We start from the raw sequence: 16,518 nt of genomic DNA on the forward strand, positions 1-16,518 counted from the left end.
TAAAAATAATTAGTTGATAAAATATCTGCTTAAAGAGATTGTCCGGCTGCTGTAAAAATCTTTCTGCCGGGCTGTGTAGGGCTTTTAAAAATAAATAAATGTGTACTCACCTCCTCCGTCCCACGCTGATGTCCATTGGAGCTGTGCCCTTGTTTGTTTACAGGGGCATGGAAGCTCCACTCCAACAACTTCTAGTCCACCCATCTATTGTCCCAGGAAAAGCTATGTTCACAGCAGGGAAACTGTTAACCATTAGTTCTCACACAGCAGCGATCCAGCAGTGCGCTGAAAAGCATCTGAACGCGCCGGAATTCACCGAGGCCGGCTGAGTGTAGGTAAGCGCGTCCCGAGCGACACATTTTCCGTTCTTAAATGCGGCGGTTTTTCCGAATATGTCGGGTTTTCGTTCGGCCACGCCCCACGATTTCCGTCGCGTGCATGCCGGCACCGATGCGCCACAATCCGATCGCGTGCACCAAAATCCGGGGGCAATTCAGGTACAATCGGCGCAAATCAGAAATATTCGGGTAACACGTTGGGAAAACGCGAATCGGCCCTTAGTAAATGACCCCCATTGTGTAATTATTTCAATGATGGTGTCTACTACTTATACTATGCTCCACACTCCTCCATGTGATGAAAGTTGGCAAGATATGCCATTGTCATTATATGCTCCTGTAATTTTAAAATATGCAGTGCTCATTGGATTAACTTGTAGGAATCTCACTGAATTTGCTGATAACTTTGCATTATGGGAATTGAAGGAGCCATGAGTGGATTGAGGATATTATAGAATATGTCCAGAATTCAATTCCTATATATGGTACTGGAATCAAGCTTCTTGGAGAATGGAGGTGGTTCCAGGACCTTTAAAGAACCTTCAAAGGTCCTGTACATGTGTATTGAGAGCATTAACAGATTTACACGGATTTCATGGGTGAAGGCCCTTCTCGGTATAGAATTCAATGGGGGGAGGGGGGTTGGGTGTCCATGGGGCCCCTCAAAGGCTTGGGCCTCAGACTACCACCCAAACCACCTATAGTAACCGGTTAAGGACCAGGCCCCTTCCTGTTTTTTCATTTCCCTTTTTCACTCCCCACCTTCAAAAATGTCTAATTTTTTTATTTTTACACATAAAGAACTCTGTGATGGCTTGTTTTCTGCGTAACAAATTGCACTTCATAGGGATGGTATTCAATATTTGATGTCATGTACAGGAAAGTGGGAAAAACCTTCCAAATGCAGTGAAAATTGTGAAAAAAACACAATGTATTCATACATTTACAGAAATTAAAACCTCCTCTACAAATTTTATTTATTTTTTTGATTTTGGACTATTCTGGCACTATTACCGTTTTCAAACTTTGTTGTATGGAGCAGTGGTTGGTGTAATTTTTGCGACTATTTTTTTTATTTTTTGGACTGTACAACATATTGATCATTTTTTACAGATTTTTTAACATTTTTTAAAATGGCAAAAAAGTTAAATTTTTGACTTTGGTAAGTATTTCCTGTTATGGGTTTAAATGCAGTGAAAAATCTTTATTATTTGATAGATCAGGCATTTTCGGACGCATTGATACCTAAAGTGTTTATGCTTTTTACTGTTTATTTATATTTATATCAGTTCTAGGGTAAGGGGGGTGATTTTGACTTTTTAAAATTTTTCTTTTTACTATTTTTCAGAATTACTAGAGTACTTTAACCCTAGGTTGTCTGATCGATCCTATCTTATACTGCCATACTATAGTATGGCAATATATGGGGATTTTCCTCCTCATTCATAACAATGTGCTGATACAGGCTCGGGTCTTCGGTAGACCCAAGGCTATCCCCGGGGAACAATGATCCTCGGCAAAATGGCAGGGCATACATTTTTTTAAGTCGCTGGGTTAACACCCGCAATCGGTCTAGCACCGATCGTGGGTGTTACCGGTAAGTCTTTGCTGCAATATGCAGCAAAGACTTACCGGCTATGGAGAGGGCTCAGCACGTGAGCACTCTCCATGCACTGGGACCCGCCGCGCACCATGAATACACGGAGGGCGATCATGAACCGGTTAAAATCCACTACTGAGGGCAGCTTATAATTGACTTAGCTTTAGAGCAAAGACAGGAACAGGTTTGTGACTGCCCACTTCACTGCTACTGGTGAAGTTTTTTGACACGTAGCTTAGAACAAAAAATGCAATTGCCTTGGAAAGAATAAGATGAGCATCACAGTATGGCCATCATTCTGTTTGTTTTGAAAGGGGGGAATCACATATGACAATTTGCTTAAAAATTATTATGAAAATGAAATTACACTTAAACTGAAAACAATACCAAACAGTACCAAACAGTTTATAATTTTTATTATCTGTGGATCAGTCCACCTGTCTAACAACCATTTCAGGATGTGATTGAATATGCTATTCAACAGCTTTCCATGGCATATGCATCAAATAAATGAAGTGAATAGACTCATAAAGTGAGCATATGATGCACTGCATTTAGCTTTTTACTGTATGGTCTGCATTGTTCCAGATGTAATAAGACCTTATTACCATTGCAGCCTCTGCTCCAATCAGGGATCAATCTTACCCTGTAGGACTTGCCTTTGATTAGAGGTCATCAACAGACATTCAGGACATTATTTTTTTTTAATAAAGCTGTATATATCTGTTCCAGAAATGTAGCAGTGTAAATGACTCTGTGTGTGACTATGTGCATTTGTATTACTTCTGCCAAGGCATTGAGATACGACTTAAAAACGCCTTTCATCTTTTTATTGCCACTTCAAATACTTGTTTAATGTTTTTGCCCAAGGAGTTTTACCAATCATTTAATAAGCCTGTGTGACTGTTCACATTAATTTATATATTCTTAATTTATATTATATTAGTTGAACTTTCCAATTTTCTTTTGAACTATTTGTGGATGTTTCATCTAAGGTTGAAAGTGTTTTCATGGTTGATATAATATTGTAATATAAGAAAGTAAGTAGTATCACATGCATTAAATATTCTGACCATGCAATAGATTTCCTACATTTAGAATTTATTTAATGCAATCTAATAAAGTAATTCACAAAGTTAATTGTACCATTCAAGAAATGTGTCCATCTCAAACTATACTGCTAAAGTCTATATAGAAAAAGGCCAGCATTTTAAATGTGTAATTATATACACTCACCGGCCACTTTATTAGGTACACCATGCTAGTAACGGGTTGGACCCCCTTTTGCCTTCAGAACTGCCTCAATTCTTCGTGGCATAGATTCAACAAGGTGCTGGAAGCATTCCTCAGGGATTTTGGTCCATATTGACATGATGGCATCACACAGTTGCCGCAGATTTGTCGGCTGCACATCCATGATGTGAATCTCCCGTTCTACACATCCCAAAGATGCTCTATTGGATTGAGATCTGGTGACTGTGGAGGCCATTTGAGTACAGTGAACTCATTGTCATGTTCAAGAAACCAGTCTGAGATTATTCCAGCTTTATGACATGGCGCATTATCCTGCTGAAAGTAGCCATCAGATGTTGGGTACATTGTGGTCATAAAGGGATGGACATGGTCAGCAACAATACTCAGGTAGGCTGTGGCGTTGCAACGATGCTCAATTGGTACCAAGGGGCCCAAAGAGTGCCAAGAAAATATTCCCCACACCATGACACCACCACCACCAGCCTGAACCCTTGATACAAGGCAGGATGGATTCATGCTCTTGACGCCATATTCTGACCCTACCATTCGAATGTCGCAGCAAAAATCGAGACTCATCAGACCAGGCAACGTTTTTCCAATCTTCTACTGTCCAATTTCGATGAGCTTGTGCAAATTGTAGCCTCAGTTTCCTGTTCTTAGCTGAAAGGAGTGGCACCCGGTGTGGTCTTCTGCTGCTGTAGCCCATCTGCCTCAAAGTTCGACGTACTGTGCGTTCAGAGATGCTCTTCTGCCTACCTTGGTTGTAACGGGTGGCGATTTGAGGCACTGTTGCCTTTCTATCAGCTCAAACTAGTCTGCCCATTCTCCTCTGACCTCTGGCATCAACAAGGCATTTCTGCCCACAGAACTGCCGCTCACTGGATGTTTTTTCTTTTTCGGACCTTTCTCTGTAAACCCTAGAGATGGTTGTGCGTGAAAATTTCAGTAGATCAGCAGTTACTGAAATACTCAGACCAGCCCTTCTGACACCAACAACCATGACACGTTCAAAGGCACTCAAATCACCTTTCTTCCCCATTGATGCTCGGTTTGAACTGCAGGAGATTGTCTTGACCATGTCTACATGCCTAAATGCACTGAGTTGCCACCATGTGATTGGCTGATTAGAAATTAATTGTTAACGAGCAGTTGGACAGGTGTACCTAATAAAGTGGCCGGTGAGTGTATTTCACTCCTATTGTTTCATCTGACAAAGTTATTACTCTGTAATCTCTTATTTCGTTTTTATAAGTAGCCCATGATTTGTAAAGCACTGTGTAATATGATGATGCTATATAAATGTTATTGTTATTATTATTATTATTATTATTATTATTATTAAGGTGCTAACATTCCTTTATACAGCTGAGTTTTATGGGTTGCAACATATTCAGAACAAGGACAAGACTTAGGAGAAAGGTGTTGTTGATTTGTAAAGCCAGTACACTTTACTTCACTGTGTGACTTATGTCTAAAGATTAGTGATGAGGGGGCGTGGTTTGGCCATGGAAGAGCCAGTATCCACATTCCAGGCTAAACTGACTCAGAATACAGAGACCGCCGAAACAATGTAATAATAAGAGGCATTTTAGAAACGGTCCCTAATATACATCTTAAAGATTACATGCAACAGATGATGAAGGCCATATTACCGGATTTGGCGGATTACAAATTAAGCATCGATCGGGCTCACAAGGTCCCCAAACCCATCAATCTGCCAGACTCCATCCCCTGGGATGTGCTGGCATGCTTCACCTTTTATCTTGTAAAAAGGCAACTTCTGACGCAATCGAGGAAACTGAAAACCCTGCCAGCACCATGCGACTCTATCCAGCTATTTGTAGATCTTTTAGCTGCCACCCTCCAAGCTAGGAGAGACTTTACTCCATTCACATCCATATTTAAGGAAACACTAAATATTTTACCGATGGGGCTTCCCCACCAAAATACTAATTAAAAATCAAAACTCCATCATCTCTATCAAATGAATAAAGGAAGGCTTTGAATTCTTGAATACTTAGGGTGTCCCAAAAGAAGATATTCAGGCAGTCAAAGCAAACCCAAGGCGCCTGAAAAGAATAGATCCAGAATGGCGTACCCTGCACCCACCAAAAGCCACCTGATAGAAAATCCTGTCTCAAAGACAACAGCGGCTGACGTGTTGGTTCCTGACATTCTCACTTATCCACGCGACTGAGTTAACACCCGGTTAAGTACTTACTTACTACTACTTAGTACCAATCTGTTCTCTTTAATTCTATGTTTTCATGTTTAACAATAACTTGTCAAATACCGATGCTGTTTGTGACCGTCTTTGCTTGCGATGGGGGTTAAAATTATATCACTAAACACCAAAAATAAATGAATAAATAGTCCATTCAAAAGGGCCATGTTATCGAAAGAAGCCGTGAAAAACAAGGGAGATATTATATGCACCCAGGACACACACATATGCTTTAAAAACCCTCCCAAATTATCCCATCACTGTTTCTCTCATATTTTGCACTCCTCATTTCATAAAAAGAAACACGTTCTAGTGGTTTCAAAAATTCTCTAGCAGTAAACATCACACAAACAGTTATTGACCCCCAAAGCCACTACATCATAATTGTCTGCTTAATAAACAACAAAGAATAAACTGTTGTGAACCTATACGCCCCAAACAGCAAGCAAGGTAGGTTCTTGAGGAAATTATTTAAAGTGGTAAAGGAAGTCTAGAGGGGAGCTTTACTTCTCTTTGGGGACTTCAACACAATAGGACACCAAGAATGGGACACAACAGCTAAAACAAAGCACAGAAGCTTTTCACTGAACACCTGGTTATGGGAAAATGACCTATTTTACACATGGAGAGTACAACATGTCTCGGAGCGATATTATACTTACTTCTCACCCCGACATAACTCATATTCCCGCATCGACACAATCATTGTGGATAGACGCATGTTAGATAAAATCCAATCCACGTCAATAGGATCCATCCAATGGTCGGACCATGCTACTAATGAGGCTATCTTCTCTGATGAGTTTTCAACTCACTGGGATTTCATCTAGAAGGCCAATATTGCATCCATGCAATACACTAGCAACTTCCAGACCTTGGAAAATAATATTAAGGAATTTCTGACATTTAACAATATCGGTGAAGCTAGCCCCTTTTCAGTATGTCACATACATAAATTATTTGTCAAAGAAGAAATGGTAAAAATAGACAGTAAATGGAGGAGAGAAAGAGAGAGAGAACTAGCAGATGTCCTGATACATATCCAATTTCTAGAAAGACAAAATAAACAACACACATCCCCAGATGACACAAAGGCACTAAATGACAAAAGAATACAATTAAGAAACCTATTACTGCACAAATATAAAAAGTCCCTGCAAAAATTGAAGATTAAGTGCTACTCCCAAGATCACAAGGCAGGTGCATTATTAGCACGACACCATAAACAAAAAGCACAAAAAGCCAAGATACCATATATCCACCACCCCAACACAGGAAACAAAATCATGACCCCCAGAGGAATTGCAGACACATATATGGTATACTATTCAAACCTATATAATCTCTCCAAAGAAAAAACGTTCCCGAAATCATCCCCAGAATCTATACAAGAATTCTTACAGAAATTATCACTCCCCAAAGTTTCTGATCATCAACTCCTACTACTAAACTCTCCCCTTTCTGTCGAGGAAATCCACAAAACCATTAAAACTCTCCCGCTTAATAAATCAATAAACCAGGATCCGACGGCCTGCCAGCGTCCTTTAATAAAAAATCGGCACACATACTAACCCTTTATCTGCTTAAAGTATATTCACTAGCGGCATCTATGGAAGAATTTCCAAAGTAAATGCTCGAAGCCATCATTATCACCCTCCCTAAACCGGGGAAATCCACAAACCATCCAGCAAATTTCCGCCCTACCTCTAAATTTATGTCAAGTTACTTACCAATAAGCTTAAAGAGATACTCCCAAACCTAATGAATGGCAGGCAGGTTTCATCCCCAAAAGGCAGGCATACGATAATACTAGAAGGATAATTAATCTATTACACCATTGCGTACTGAACAAAACAGCAGCCGCCTTTGTAACTGTTGACGCTGAAAAGGCGTTTGACAAAATTAACTGGGACTACATTTTTTCTATTTTAAAAAGCATGGGAATAGAAGGCCACATGTTTATGGCAATCAAAGCTTTATACTCTTACCCATCGGCCACCTTTTGTGTTAATGGAGAAAGGTCACAGGAGTTTAAGCTCACAAACGGTACCTACCAGGAATGGCACCTTTTCCCCATCATCTTTATATTATCAATTGAACCGCTAGCAGTTGCCATCTGAACAAATTCTGATATAAGGAATCACTATTGGCCGCATTGAACATAAAATCGCACTCTTTGCCGATAACATAATTCTAGTACTCACAGATATGGATAAATCCCTCACAAACTTTTCCTACTACATAGTCAACAATGCAAAATCGCAAGTCCTACTGGTAAATGTCCCGAACTCACGACTAGCCCATCTAAAAAATTTATTTAACCTAGACTGCCAAGAAACTAAGATCACATACCTCGGTACCCAATTAATGTACCCGGTCTCCAAACTTTATTTACATATCTTCCAGCCCTTGTTAAAAATAATAGACAATAAGCTTTCCACTTATTCTAAAATGCTACTGTTATGGTTTGGCAGAATAGCAACATACAAAATGATGGTGCTCCCAAAATACTTATATCGATTCCGCACCTTCCTGATAACTATCCCAAATGTGTTCTTCACCGCCACTAGACCCCAACTCAACAAATTTGAATGGCAGAACATGTCAACAAACATAAAACAATGGGAGGATTGGGAATCCCGGATCATAGATCAATCTTAGTACTGGTGGTCAGTCTCCAAAGAGAAGCCATGGTGTGAAATTGAAAAACTCCATCAAAATAACCACTCTCTGAAACTCAGAAAATTAGCCCACGTGTGGCAAACACAAACCCCCAGCCCCTAAACTTATAACAATACTTACCTTGCATGGCAAATTTTCCTCCAGGCCTCAACACACCTAGAGGAAATCCCTCCACAATAAATTCCAATCAACTTGATGGGATTTATGATCAACAATTTAAATGTGGAAGCTTGGAGATACAAAGGATATTCCAGGATATTATGTCAGAGAAGGTGGTATCATCCTTTGAAATTCTGATGAGATTTCTATACTTATTTACTAGAGATGAGCGAGTATACTCGTCCGAGCTTGATGCTCATTCGAGTATTAAGGTACTTGAAATGGCTCGTTGCTCGGATGAGTATTTCCCCTGCTCGAGATCGAGCATTTAATTAAAAAAACACAGTGAAGAACAATGAAGAATAGAATACAAACAGTGAACACAGTGAACACAGGATCATTTAAGTGAAAAACACAGTGAAAAACACAGTGAAGAATAGATTACAGATGTTCGGCACATCTGCTTACTTGTCGGAAGATACGCGTGAAACGGTCCAAACAATATAGTATGTGAAGAACAATATATATATGTGAAGAACACATTGAAGAACACGGTGAGCAGGACAGAGACATCGGGGAACAGGACAGAGACATCAGGGAACAGGACAGAGACACCGAGGAGCAGGACAGAGACACCGGGGAGCAGGACAGAGACATCGGGGAGCACTACAGAGACATTGGGGAGCAGCACAGAGACATCGGGGAGCAGCACAGAAACATCGTGGAGCAGCACAGAGACATTGGGGAGTAGCACAGAGGTATCGGGGAGCAGCGCAGAGGCATCGGGGAGCAGCGCAGAGGCATCGGGGAGCAGCGCAGAGGCAATGGAGAGCAGCGCAGAGGCAATGGGGACCAGCGCAGAGGCATCAGGGAGCAGCGCAGAGAGATCAGGGAGACTTCAGTGGAATAAGAGGAGCAGATCCCGGGACAGCGTATCTCCCGACAAGTAAGCAGATGTGCCGAACATCTGCAATCTATTCTTCACTGTGTTTTTCACTTAAATAATCCTGTGTTCACTGTTTTTATTCTATTCTTCACTGTTCTTCACATCTGCTAACTTGTCGGGAGATAATATGGGCATGGAACAGTGAATAATAGATTGCAGATATTTGCATACATCTGCTAACTTATCAGAAGACATTCTTTTTCAATTAAATAACGCATTTTATTCCCGAACCATGGTCCCTTTGAAAAATGCTCGAGTCTCCCATTGACTTCAATGGGGCTCGTTATTCGACATGAGCACTCGAGCATCAGATAAAGTTCATCTCGAATAACGAGCACTCAAGCATTTTAGTGCTTGCTCATCTCTATTATTTACAAATACAGAATTTTATACAACAAACAAAAACTCCAATGCCCAAGGTTAACAAAAGACTACTACAACTTCTTAATCAGGGAAAGAATATTCAAAAGGGTGTATCAAATCTATACGGTATGCTAGAGGGAAAAAACTCCTTTACCAAACTTTCTCACATGACTGGGTGGGAACAGACCTAAAATCATTGTTTACTGAAGAGCAGTGGATAAAAGCAAACCAAATAGCTAACAAACACCTAAGATGCACAAATCATAGAGAAGCTATAGCGAAATTGCACATGCGCTGGTACTTTACCCTAACAAGAATACACAAAATATTTCTGACATCCTCCCCCATGTGTTGGAGGAATTGTGGCAATAGAGGAATTGTGGCAATAGAGGAACACTCTTACACACACTATGGCTATGCCCGGTGATAAAAACCCCATGGGAAAATGCTTCAGATGTAATAACAAAGCTATCTGGTACACGCATATCCCTCCTACCGGAGACAGCGATTCTACTTATAAACATAGATGCTCTCCCAGCCAAACTACAACCACTAGCAGCTCATATACTCATGTCCACCAAATTAGTAATTACCAGGCATTGGAAGGAGACAACGTGTCCTAATAAAGAGGAAGTCTTTAGACAAATAAACACTGCATGTACATATGAAAAAGCAATAGCACACCAAGAATCTAAGATACCAAAGTTCTGGAAAGTATGGAACCCCTGGGTGAATACTTCCTACTACCAAGAGTTATCCCCACTCACAGCAACAGCAATTCTTTCAGGTTGGTTGATGTTATTTAAAGGGAACCTACCACCACAAATCTACCTATAAAGGTAGATCGAGTAGTAGGTGGATCAATGGGACGTGAGGATAGCCCTTTTAAGGGCTAATCCTCACGTCCCCGCACTTTTTTAGTAACTTTTATTAGCCCTGTATGCAAATTTTGTTGTGCGGCTACTGGGGCGTGGAGTAGCCGCATCTGAGGTTACATGGCGCGGCTACTCCACGCCCCGGTAGCCTCTTTTGCCCTCCTACTCACCATCTTCGGCGTGCAGCTCCTCGTAGCTGCATGCCCTCGTCCGACAATCCTGCCGTCTGCGCATGCGCAGAACAGCAGGCCCGCGCCTGCGCGGTCACTGCTCCGAAGACGGGGCTAAACAGGCGCGGGCCTGCTGTTCTGCGCATGCGCAGACGGCAGATTTGTCAGAGCATCGCTGGTTCAAGTTTAAGTATGCATAAGTAAAAAAAAGTGAAAAACACTGAACACTACACATTAGAATAAATAAAAAATAAATACATTAAAATATAAGCCCATAAAATGTTGCTTTCCCATAAAAAGACTTAATAAAGTATCAAAAACGAAAAAACACAAAAAACCCCGCATATTTGGTATTCGCGCGTCCGAAACAATCTGTTTAATAAAAGAGAATCATTACTGGACCTGCACGGTAAACGCTGAAGGAAAAAAACGCAAAAAGATAATTTTTAATTAATACCCTATAAAAAATGCTCTAAAAAGTGATTTAAAAAATGTTATGCACTCTAAAATAAGCCCACTCAAAAGAGCAACTCTTCTCGCAAAAAATAAGCCCTTAACCAGATTTGTCAGCCGAAAAATAAAAAAGTTATGCATATGAAAAGATGGTGATGCTAAAATGACCAAGATTTTCTCCAAATTAGTTTTTATTCAGTACAATTGAATAAAATACACAAAACCCCCACATATTTGGTATCGCTGCATCCATAACAATCTTCATAATAAAACAGAATCATTATTAGAACCGCAAAGTGAACTCCGTAAAAGAAAAACCCAAAAAAGCTCCAAAAAAAGGATAATTTTCAATTAATACCCTATAAAAAAATGCTCTAAAAAGTGATTTAAAAATGTTATGTACTCTAAAATAAGACCACTAAAAAGAACAATCCTTCTCGCAAAAAATAAACCCTTGTGAGGCGAAAAAAATAAAAAAGTTATGCATATGAAAGAATGTGATGCTAAAATTAACAACATTTTTGCCAAATTACTTTTTATTCAGTAAAAATGGGAAAAAATAAAAAATATATATGGGTCGTAATCGTGGCGACCCATAGAATAAAAATAATATACTATTTTTATGGTATGGTTAACCCCTTAAGGACGCAGCCATTTTACAGCTTAAGGCTCAGCCCGATTTTTTGGATTCTGACCTGCTTCGCTTTATATGGTTATAACTTTTGAACACTGTTACTTATCAAAACGATTCTGAGATTGTTTTTTCCCCACATGTTGTACTTCATTTTAGTGGTAAATTTTGGCAGATAAGTTTTGCGTTTATTTACAAAAAAAAGAAAATATGATACATTTTTTGAAAAATTTGCCATTTTCGAAATTCTAAATCATTGCGTTTTCAGGCAGATAGATTTACCACCTAAATAAGTTGCTGAATAACATTTCCCATTTGTCTACTTTACATTTTCATAATTTCTGAAATGTCTGGATAATTTATTTTGATGTCACGCGGCTTACAAATAGAATATCGCTTTTCCGGATTTTCAGAATTGACTATTTTGGGGATAAATACAGTTTTTAATGAAATTTTACATATTTAGCATCAAAACCCCCTATATAATCTACCCATTTTCAAATCTGCACCCCTCAAGCTATCAGAAACAGCTTTTACGAAGATTGTTAACCCCTTGAGATCTTCATAGTAATTGAATCAAAATGGAGGTGAAATTTAGAATGGTCATACTGTTCCCTTATACGTTCATTTAGCACTAAAATTTACACATTTCCAAAATATAAAAAGAGAAAACCCACCATACAATTTGTTCTGCAATTTCTCCTGAGTACAAAGACCCCCCACATGTGGCTGTGACTTGTTTTATGGGCGCACAGCAAGGCGCAGAAGGGAAGGAGGGCGCTGCAGCTGCCAGGATTTTAGCTTCCTCATTGGCCCCTTTTGAAGGCTATAAAATTTTCGCTTTTTCGTTATTGGGGCCATGTGACGGCATTTTTTTTGCGGGATGAGATGCTTTTTCCATTGTTACCATTTTGGGGTTGGTATCACCTATTGTTGAAAATTTAGGAACTTTTTTTGAGGGCAGGAGTAGAAAAGCATCAATTCTGTACTGGATTTTTGACTTTTTTTTTTTTGGTGTTCACCGTATAGACTAATAATCATGTTAGCTTTATTCTATGGGTTGATACGATTACGGGGATACCAGACATGAATATATTTTCTTACGTTTTACTAAATTTGTCAAACAAAACCCTAATGTGGGGAAAAATCTATAATTTTTGTATTGCCATCTTCCAAGTGGCATAACTTTGTTACGTTTTTGGCTACGGAGCTGGTTGATGGCTTGTTTTTTGCGGGACATGTTGTACTTTGCACCAGTATCATGTCTGAGTACATATGGTTTTTTGGTCGCATTTTATAGCATTTTTTGTGGGATTGAAAAGGTAAAAATCATAATTTTTGGAGGGTTTATAACAGTTTTTTTTTACGGCGTTTATCGTGGGGGTTCAATAATGATTTACTTTTATTCTACGGGTTGTTATGGACGCGGTGATACTATATATGTGGGGTTTGTGTTATGATTTAGACTTTTTTTTTGAGTTATATGTCTCTTTATATGTTTTGGGGGTTTGGGGCATTTTTAGTGATTTATGACTTTATTTTTTTATTGAATAACTTTTTTTTTTACTTTTTCACTTTTATACCATGGGGCATGAAGAAGCAATCTTCTGATTGCTTCTTCATGATAATATTCTGCAATACTCATGTATTGCAGAGTATTATCAGTGTCAGCCTATGCACTTGCATAGGCTGGCACTTTGCCAGTAAGATGACGTCACAGACGCCATCTTACTGGCAATTCTTGCTAGTAACTCTGGGGTCCAGATCGGACCCCAGAGTTACTATAGCAACGATCGGCGCCCCCCGAAAACGGTTCGGGGGGGCCGATCGTGGGGGAAAGACCCCCCAGATACTTGTTAGATGCCGCGGTCGCGCTGACCGCGGCATCTAAAGGGTTAAGCACCCGCCTTTTTCATTTAATCCATTGTAAATGTTTAATTTTTCACCCAAAATGAGTGTATTGTGAAAAAATATTACAATTTGCAGACTGCACCTCCATTTTTTTTAACCCCTATAAAACACCTAAAGGGTTAACAAACTTCTTAAAAGTGGTTTTTCATACGTTGAGGGGTGTAGTTTCCATAATGGGGTAATTTATGAGTCTTGCTATTATTTAGGCCTCTAAGTGTCAATTAGAAGTTGAGCAGGTCCATCTAAATATGGGTTTTGGGCATTTTACACAAAATGTGAAAAATGTTACCTAAATTCTGAGCCTCATAATATTCTAGTAAAATATATGGAATCTTAAAAAAGCATGCCAACATAAAGCAGACATTTGGGAAATTTAAGTTATGAATTTATTTGGGTGCTATGACTATCTGCATCAAAAGTAGAGAATTTAGAACATTGAAAATAAAGAATATTTCCAAATTTTTGCCAAATTTAGTTTTTTTTAACTAAACGCAAAAGATTCCATCCAAATTTTTAAAATAATTTGAAGTACAATGTGTCACGAGAAAACAATCTCAAAATCCCCTAGATATCTCATAGCGTTCCAAAGGCCAAAAGAGGCTGAGGGGTTAATGATAGTCTTCTGTAGTGGAGGGATATTATTATTGCGTATAGAGGATTAAACAGAAATACTTGGAAAAATAAGGATTAGGAATATTGGGAATTTATCTGCTCCAGGAAAATCTTAAAGGTTCTGTTGTCAGTGAATACTTTAGAGTACTGCGTATATATATATATATATATATATATATATATATATATATATATATATTAAAGGCGCTGTCAGTGAATTGTGGATGTGGTGCTGTTGCTGGTGATGCATCTGGTGTTGTAGAAGAGGACATGTACCATGTCTGCCTGGTCCAAGTTTCTCTGGTGCATGTTAATGCCAAGGTGTGTGGCGTGTAGTAGTAAGCCCCAATAGGCCACACAAAATTGAGGTCTTGGTCAATTACATGGAGCCATCCCCTGCCCAGTAGTAGATGAAGAGTTACAAGATTCACAAGAGCATTTATTGGAAAATGAGGAGCGTGAACCTTTGATAAAGATAAAATACAACTGTCACTTTGTGACTAAGGAGGAGGGAAGCGGTGCAGGCTCTGTGGTAGATGAAGAAAGGGGTGACGATGAGGTCCTAGATCCAACATGGGTGGAAGACAAAGAATTGATGCTTCAGACAAATATACAGTGGTTAGGAAGCCCTGGCAGCCATCAGAACAATCGAAAGGGGGTTAAGACCTGGGGGTCAGCCATGGTGGAAACAATGGCCATTCCATAGGTTGTCTACAGCATGGCATTTTTTCTCACATAATGCAAAAGCTTTGTCATTTGTATGCTGTATCACCAGTGCATATAGCGTGGCTAAAGCCTTAACAATCTGAGCACCTCATGTATGACCTGGCACCTTCAGAGTAAACATGAGCTGTGGTGACTGAGACAGCAAAAATCCTGGAAACACCTAAAGATACCCCTGCTGCTTCAGTTGGCTCAGCCTGCACCACCACCTCCCAAATCACAAGGTCAACTGTCTCCCAACAAAGGAGGATTTGAAGCCACTACCATTGCCACCACAGTCACAATCAATAAACCTGTCCACTCCATCTGTTCTGCTCTCCATCCCACAAATAATAGAGAGAAAGTGGAAGTTTTACCCATCAAATGCACAAGCTCTGTTCCTGCATAGGAGCATAACCAGCTTATGGCCTTTGAAATGCCCCAATTCAGGCTGGTTAAGACAACTTTAAACGTCTGTATGTATTTCCTAGCTGGTGTGCACTGAACAATGCTATTAGTTCCAAGGTGCACCTCACAACTGAAACATAGAGCAGAAAGCAAAGGAAGGGATATTTTATATCCTTTAATGCCTACATGGTTAATGTAGTGGTGGCTGGTCCTGAGGCAGGGGACACTCTGGCTCACATTCTGTTGACGGTCTTCACTCAAAGTTTTATTGCCTCTTCTTCCTACTCTGCTTCCTCCTCTTCTGCTTCCTCATCTAGTCAGCACAGTGCCCACACCAACACGTTTAGCAAAGTCATGGGTAAATGGTAGCAGTCTGTGCTGAGCTTCTGCTGATTAAGGTGTGTTCCATGTGTTCGCATTTTCAGCATCAGCTACAGGCCTATCTGCATTGCCGAGTAACTTTGGCTTGCTCATCCGTATGTTATGTGCCAATCAGGTGGAATTCCACCTTACATATGTGCGAAGCAGCATGCAATTGTGGAATTCCAGCTCTAGAACACCTGGGGGAGTTGAACTAGTTACCAGCAGCACTATACCACCAATGACTCTGACTCTATGAGGGACATTTGTTCAGTGCTGCACTGCTTCCAATATGCCATCAATATGGTCAGCACAGATACCACCATCATCAGCTCTACCATCCCCATTGCTTGCTTGAAAAAAGGCCAAGATGGAGAATGTAATGGTGCCAGTCGAGGAAGAAGAGGAGGAAAAGGTACCAGTCCGTACAAGGCTCGCAGGGTGGGTTCCTAGACTAGTGGTCTGGTACTGCACTGTCCAGCCAAAGAACAGTTTTGGAGTAGGAGGTGTTGGGTGACATCCAGAGCAGCTCACAGTCATCACCAGAACATGGCTTAAGAGATGCAAAGGAGGAGGCACTTTCCACCGAGGACAACTTGTCCTTGCCTCTGGGCATCTTGGCCCAAATGAACCACTATATGCTTTGGTGCCTTCACACTGACACCCAAGTTGCTTGGATACTTAACAAGAGAAATGTGTGGCCACTCTGCTTGATCCAAGCTACAAGGATAGCATAACATACTTCATTCCAATACTAGAGCATGAGAACAAAATGTAATATATAAACTGCAAACACACTTTATTGCGGAAACAACAAAAAGAAGCAACAAGAAACAAAAAGGAGGAGGAACATCAGCAACACTTTGAAGGGGACACGTAGGATTATCTGT

The 16,518-nt window shown here is 40.0% G+C and overlaps 1 protein-coding gene across 8 annotated transcripts in view; it reads left to right on the top strand.

The window, feature by feature from the left end:
- AUTS2 (activator of transcription and developmental regulator AUTS2) overlaps window positions 1-16,518 on the top strand; it is a 959,393-nt gene that overhangs the window by 243,401 nt on the left and 699,474 nt on the right. The window lies entirely within an intron of this gene.

Source organism: Engystomops pustulosus, chromosome 2 (assembly GCF_040894005.1).
Source record: "Engystomops pustulosus chromosome 2, aEngPut4.maternal, whole genome shotgun sequence".
NCBI lineage: Eukaryota > Metazoa > Chordata > Amphibia > Anura > Leptodactylidae > Engystomops > Engystomops pustulosus.